Source organism: Pituophis catenifer, unplaced genomic scaffold (genome assembly GCF_029215685.1).
Source record: "Pituophis catenifer annectens isolate HBS135680 unplaced genomic scaffold, rPitCat1.0.hap2 SCAF_10, whole genome shotgun sequence".
Taxonomy (NCBI): Eukaryota; Metazoa; Chordata; class Lepidosauria; order Squamata; family Colubridae; genus Pituophis; species Pituophis catenifer.
The window spans coordinates 23856170-23863176 of NW_027256890.1; positions in this window are offsets into that span (position 1 = coordinate 23856170).

Here is a 7007-nt window from a genome sequence, read left to right on the forward strand (position 1 = left end):
TGTGAAAACCGGGGGGGGGGTTCGGCGGGTGCGGGCGGGCCAGAGGCCGAAGGAAGACGCAAGAGTGCCCGGAGACCCAACTTGGAGCAAAGCAGTTGTACAACGGTGATGCCACGGATGTTCCCCAAAAAGGGGGCAGAGGTATGATTTGGGGTAGTAGGGTCCCTCGACTGGAGCCAACTTCCTGGTTCTGCCAAAATTGTAGAGTAACCTCAACAGGGAGCCAACGCGAAGAGAGAAAGCCATAGATCAGAGATCTATCTATAAATACGACGTTATATATGTACAGAGAGAAAGAGAGAGAGGTGTTTCTGAATCGTAGCCATTTTAAGAGGGGGTTGGACTTCAACTCCCAGAATTCCCTAGCCAGCTGGGGGATTCTGGGAGTTGAAGTCCACCCCCTCTTAAAATGGCTGCAGTTGAGAAACATCGATATAGAGTGATATAATAGCTTTATAAAGGTCTATGAGAAAATACAGTATGCGTAAGCTATCAAGAGTTAAAACGAGGGGGAACGAGGGAGCAGAGGGAAGGGAGTTGGTGAGGACCACAAATAAAGAGGGGAAGATGGAAGGAGTCGACCTGGATTTTTGAAAGGGAGGGGGAAGGGGGGGTCGAACCCCACCGCTCCCCAACACTTGTTGGCCTCTTGAGAGGTTAAACTGGGCCATCTCCACATCTCCAACGATTTGCTTTGTTTCCTGCAGTTCACACAACGGATTGTCAATGGGCAAACAGTGGGAAAACGAGGCTCAGGTTGTGGGAAGGGGGAGAAGTTTGGGAGGAGGCCCCAGGGGTCTTTTTGAGAGTGAAAGTGGTCTCGGGCGGCAACAGCGGTGAAATCCAGCCGAATCTATCTGGCTCGCGCGAACTGGTAGCACCGGCGGCGGGACGTCGATACGTCCCGTTTTTGACCTTCGGCGCATGCTCCCGTTCCCGAACCGGTAGTGAAGGTAAGTGGATTTCACCGCTGGGCAAGAGATTTGGGTCTGGAACTCTTCCAGGCAGCAAAGGGGGATTCAGAGCAGACCCCCAATTTGAGAAAGAGGTTTTGAGACACAGACCTGGCCTCAGTTTCTCTCTTTGGCCTCCTGCTTGATTTCTCCCTGGCGCCTTCCTTCCTGCCTCCCAGAAGACGTCAGCTTTCCTCTTCCTCCACACCTTGCCCGCCTGGAGAACCAGGTATTCCCGTTAGCGTCAGTCCTGCCTTGCCCATAAGGCATGGCCCGTGTCAGCTCAAAAATAAAGGGGGTGTTTTCATTGAATCCCCCTTTCCTGCCACCGCAAAAACTATGGAGAAGCCAGTGAGGGGCTCCACATGCATCCTGGGTGCCAAGGCAGTTCTGCATTCAGACAAGCGAGGGAAAAATCTCCTGATTGTTTTGTGGCTTAGTGTTGGGAAGGATTGCTGGTTCATGGCCCATCTCTGTCCTGGCAGGAGATGGTGGATCTGGCCCTTATTGCAGGGTGCGGACCAAGAGGCCCTTGTCCCCCCCAAAAACTCACTTAGGATTCAAGAAAAAATAGGCTTTTTCGGCATAGTTTTCCACTCCGGTGGACGATCAAAAGTTCCCATCCTTCAGGAAAGGTTTCAACGGTGTTCGGTCCAGGCCAGAGGAAAGGAAGGAATTGCTATCGTAGACCAGGATTTCTCAAGCTATCCATGATGAAGGACCAAGGGTTTTCTTATTTTGTTTTTAATTTCCAATCGGTCTCAGGCCAATACTTTCGTAAAATGCCATTAAAAAAATGGACTAATAGGAAACTCAGATGTGTGGGGGAGGAGAGAAAATGCCAAATACAAGCCCACGATTCCTATTTAGACTCTGCAGACATAAATTACACCCAGGCGGCGTCTGGATGTCGCGACGGATGTCGAATGGCTCAAGAAAAAAAAAAATCTCCCAAAGTCTTGAATCTCATTGCCAACAAACGTTTTGGGGGACCCACCATCACATTTTTCTCTAGACTTGGGGGGGGCCAAAGGACCCAACGGGACAACCGATCCTATTTTTCTAGCTTCCCCTTTTACAGGGTTCGGCAACCCGCAGCTCTGGAGCCACATGTGGCTCTTTCGCCCCTCTGCTGCGGCTCCCTGTCGCTCAAAATATATGTCACAACCGCCAATGTGTGACACCCGCCCGGCACGCGATTTATTGAGCTTTTCAACCCCCGGTAGGCCAACCACGGATAAATCCAAGAAAAGAAAAGTTTCAGAAGAAAACAGAATATTTAATTCAACTACATATGCTAGTTTTGTGACTCCTCAGGAAATAGTCAGGCACGGGAAGGGTTTTTGTGGCTCCCGGTGTTTTCTTTTCTGCGGGAAACAGATCCAAATGGTTCTTTTTTAGTGTTTAAGATTGCCGACCCCTGCCCTTTTAGGTGAATCAAATCTTTGCCAGTTGACCCTCTGACCACAGATGGATTTCTCGTTTGACTGCCCACACGTAAAAAGAAAAAGAGGAGGTTCACACACACTCTGTGTTCTATCCCAAAAGTGTTTTTTTTTTTTTTTTTCAGGAGGCAACTGGACGTTCTGGTTTTTTTTTCTTTGAAGACCTTTCGCTTCTCATCCAAGAAGCTTCTTCAGCTCTGACTGGATGGTGGGGAATGGAAGGATTTTCACCATCCAGCCAGAGCTGAAGAAGCTTCTTGGATGAGAAGGGAAACGTCTTCAGAGAAAAACCAGAAAGTCCAGTTGCCCCCTTGAAGAAAAAACAACAACAACTTTGGGACAACTAAAAACCTGGATGACTGAGAATCTCCATAGACATTCTGTGTTCTAAGGTGTGTGTGGACTTCAACTCCCAGAATTCTCCAGCCAGCCGTACCGACTGGGGAATTCTGGGAGTTGAAGGCCACACATCTTCAACTGGCCGAGGTTGAGAAAACGTCCATCTAGGAACGAAATTATGCTTGTTATTAAAAACGCATCTCCAAATGTTTATTATTTGACTGCGGTTTTGGTCCTTGGTTTCCCCACCGAAAACAACTTCTGGTTTCCCCGCAAAAATTGGGGTGGGGGGAAATGAAGCAACCCGTAAGACGGGGGGTCTCCAAACTTGGCAACTTTTACGACTTGTGGACTTCAACTCCCAGAATTGAAAGCTTTGCTGGCTGAGGAATTCTGGGAGTTGAGGTCCACAAGCCTTAAAAGTTGCCAAGTTTGGAGATCCCTGCCTTAAGGATTCTTCAGCAAATACCATTAAAAGCAGCAGGATCCAAATTGAACGTAATCTGGAAATCTATCCACTCCCGGATGTCGTTCTGCACCAATTTTGGGGCGCCTTAAAAGTAGTGGGGTGAGGGCCCAACAGGGCTTTTGAGACCAGGATAGACAAAATGTGTTGAAATCCTGGCCTGTGCCGGCCATTTCCTCCCAGCCCTTCCACTTGGTGGAATGGAAAGCCGCTGGACAGCTGCTTCTGTTTGTTTGGAGCAGAGGTCTTCAAACTTGGCAGCTTTAAGACTTTGTGGACTTCAACTCCCAGAATTCTCAGCATAGCTGGCTGGAGAATTCTGGGAGTTGAAGTCCACAAGTCTTAAAACTGCCAAGTTTGAAGACCTCTGGCCTGGAGGCACCCAAGTTGGAAAAACTGGATTAATCGGTGAATTATACCAAAAAAAACCCACTTCGGAGTTAAGATGGAGGTCGCCCATTGCAGTCGATGGGATTTAAAGCTGGGTAGTTCAGTTTAAATCCGATAGGTTTCGCTAAAGGCAGTTAAATCTGGAGTTTAGCCTTACAAAACATAAAGGCAACGAAACAAGGAGACGATATTTCAAAATCCCCCAATCTCAACTCTGAATTAACATTTCTGAGGGGTTTGGGCTGATGAACATCAAAAGCAGGTGTGTTTAAAACAGGTGAGCAAACTGGGACAACTTGTGGACTTCAACTCCCAGAATTCCTGAGCCAGCATAGCCATGTCGCCTGGGGGATTCTGGGAGTTGAAGTCCACCCATCTTCCGGCCGCCGAGTTGAAAAATACGTCATTAGCGAAATGCAATATTCAGCCTTCCAAAAAAAAAAAAAAAAAAAATCCCCCCCCCCAAAATTAAAATAAATTAGGAAGGGGCCGCCATGTTGGATGTTTGAACTGATCGTTCGTTTTTGTCTGTTGTTTACAATGCCCAGCAAAAATCTTCAAAGAAGTTTCTGTCATTTATTCTTGGTAGAGGCGAAGGAGGATAAGGAAGACGGCAAAGCTTTTCCTGTTTTTATTGTGCTTAAGCAACTGTGTAGAAAATCTTTGGATTTGCTTTGGAGTTTTGCAGTGTTTTTTTTTCCAGGGGACCCTATCAGGGAAAGGAAAAATATTGTGAATTTTTTTCTCTTGATTGGATTCTCCAGTATTGCCGATTTGGTGCTCCCACCCTGGGTATGGAAATTTAGAATTCCCAGCATTCCTAACGGCTGGATAAGAGTGCTGGGAGTTGTAGTCCCAGGAGAATTAGTGGAGGATTAGTGGAAACTGGCCCACTGCCTCAATTTAACCTGAAGCCCCCAAGGGTTTTGCGGTAAAATAAAATAGGCCTTAAATATGAGCCAGCCGTTTGCGGCGACAGTCAAAAAAGCCGATGCAATCCTAGGCTGCATGAACAGAGGGATAGAATCAAGATCACGAGAAGTATTAGTAGTACCGCTTTATAAAGTGACTCGGGCAGCCATTGATCTGAAATGGTATAGACTCTCCCAACTAAAGCAGGGGGTTGGACTAGAAGACCTCCAAGGTCCCTTCCAACTCATTCTATGTTCTAAAAATAAAATCCACACTAAAAGGTACACACATCCTGAGAGGGTGAAACAAATTAATTCTAGGAGGACAGATTGAGCACAGAGAAAATTGAATTGTTCTTCTAAATTGGAAGGGGTCTTTGGAGGTCCTCTAGTCAACCCACCTGTTCGAGCAGGAGACCCTATATCATTTCAGACCGACGGCTGGCCTGTCTCTTCTTAAAACTCCTGGCGACTTCTCGGCAGAGCTAGAGAAATCCTTTGCTGTAGCCTTCTAGGATTTTCTTTTCTACTTCCCAGTCTAGCCTTAGATTTCCGAGTGGTCTCCCATCCCAACCCCCAGCCTAGTTCTAACGCAGAGAAGGGGGACATTCTGGAGCAAATCTAGGCCATTGGCCCCTCCCCCAGCTCTCAAGCTAGTTTAGCCAAAGTCCGGGGAACAAAATTGCCTACAACTGAAGGTCCATCGTCCCCGTCTCCCCCCAAGGCCCAAGAAACGAGGGGAGCTGCTAAGAAGGGGAACGTTTGAGGCATGGGGAAGATTTGAATACAGGACAGAGGGAGAAATTGAGCAGCTTAGAAGTGAAGTCTCATTCAGGGTACCTGCTACTAAGGAAGGATGCCGTGTTAGCTCCCCAAATTAATGCCGGGTGAGTTTAGTCTCTCTCTTGCCCAAGGGGGTCTACTTGCCTTCAAGTCAGCACAGAATACAGAACCCCGGGCCGCATCCACACGACACCCGTGAAAAGTGGGATCTTTCGCACCCAGGGCCACCCTCCTCGGTTCATTTTAATCCAGCTTCATGTATTTGTTTGTCTCATTGCCGGAAACTCTCCCTGTTAAAGAAGGCAAAAAATGTCCAAAATTCAGAAAAAAACCAATTTCTCCAAGCGAGGTGAATATTTTGGATTGGGGTTTTCATTGGAGAACACGGGTGAATTTGATGGCCAGGTGAGGTGAGGTGTGCCGTGTGAATGCAGCTAATTATTAGTCCCAGGATGCCGTTTGCCATCTCGCCCTGATCTGAGCAAACTCTGTGGCACTGGGATGCTAGGAGAAAAACATTGGTGTGGGACTACAGTGCCCATGGTCCCCAGCCAACATGCGGAAGTGGGGGAGTTGCCAGCTGGCACATCTGAAGGCCGATAGACCGAGGCCAACAGATCAGGGAAAGGCCGTTTAACTATGATCAACTTGCAAAAATCTTCGACCGGTTTGATTGCTATCGTGGCTCCTTTTTACGGAAAGAATGACCCAAAGCATTATTTTTAGGGTTTCTTTTTTTCCCCTCAAACAGCTTCAACGGTTCATTTTCATCCTTTGTGACCTTCCATGTTTCCTTCCCCCTCTTTCCAAAACTTTTATCTGAATTTGTGGCAAAAATGTCCTCCTGCCCTTTTCTATGTGCACGTAAAGGAACATTGTTATCAAATGTAAATTTATTTGTACATTATTAATATTTCAGTTTTTTTAATCTGGGAAGAAGGTTTGAAAAACTCCATTTAAAAATATATATATATATAGATCCCGAAACCCTCTTTGTCTTTTTAAAGGAAAAAGAACGGACTGGGGAAAAGCGAATTAATTTTATTTTCTCCCCTTCTTTTTTTAACGGCATTCCATTTGGGGTGGAAATCAGATTTAATTTCCTTTACTTTTTTTATAACAGATACTTTTTTAAAGCAACGGGGAAAAAAATACCTTTCATGTTTTAATTTAATTTTATTTTATTTTCCTGGGGAGGGGTTGGGTGGGAGAAACTGTGATTCTACATATTTACCCTGTAAAATTCCTGTACTCTTCAATGTTATTGTAAAGTGTTACTGATAAAGATGATTATGAGCAAATGAAGATGTCCAACCCATGTACATTTAGCACAAAGGGGAATACAATTGATTCTATACTTCGTATACGTTGTTTTCGTCTTTATTTTCTTGGGATGGAACAAGTCGCCGAGTGGAAAACGCAAGACCCGATTCCCATTCCGGCAAAATTTTCTCCGGGTTTTCCGCAATTCTCTTCCCTCACTGCTTCCGGGGCTTCCGTTACAAACCCTGCAATGGGCCAATTCAACATGGCCAACTCACCACACCCAACTCAACATGGCCACTTACCATGGCCAACTCAACATGGCCAACTCACCACATCCAACTTGCCATGGCCACTTACCATGGCCAACTCGCCACAGCCAACTCAACATGGCCAACTCAACATGGCCAACACAACAGGCCAACTCAACATGGACAACACAACATGGACAACTCAA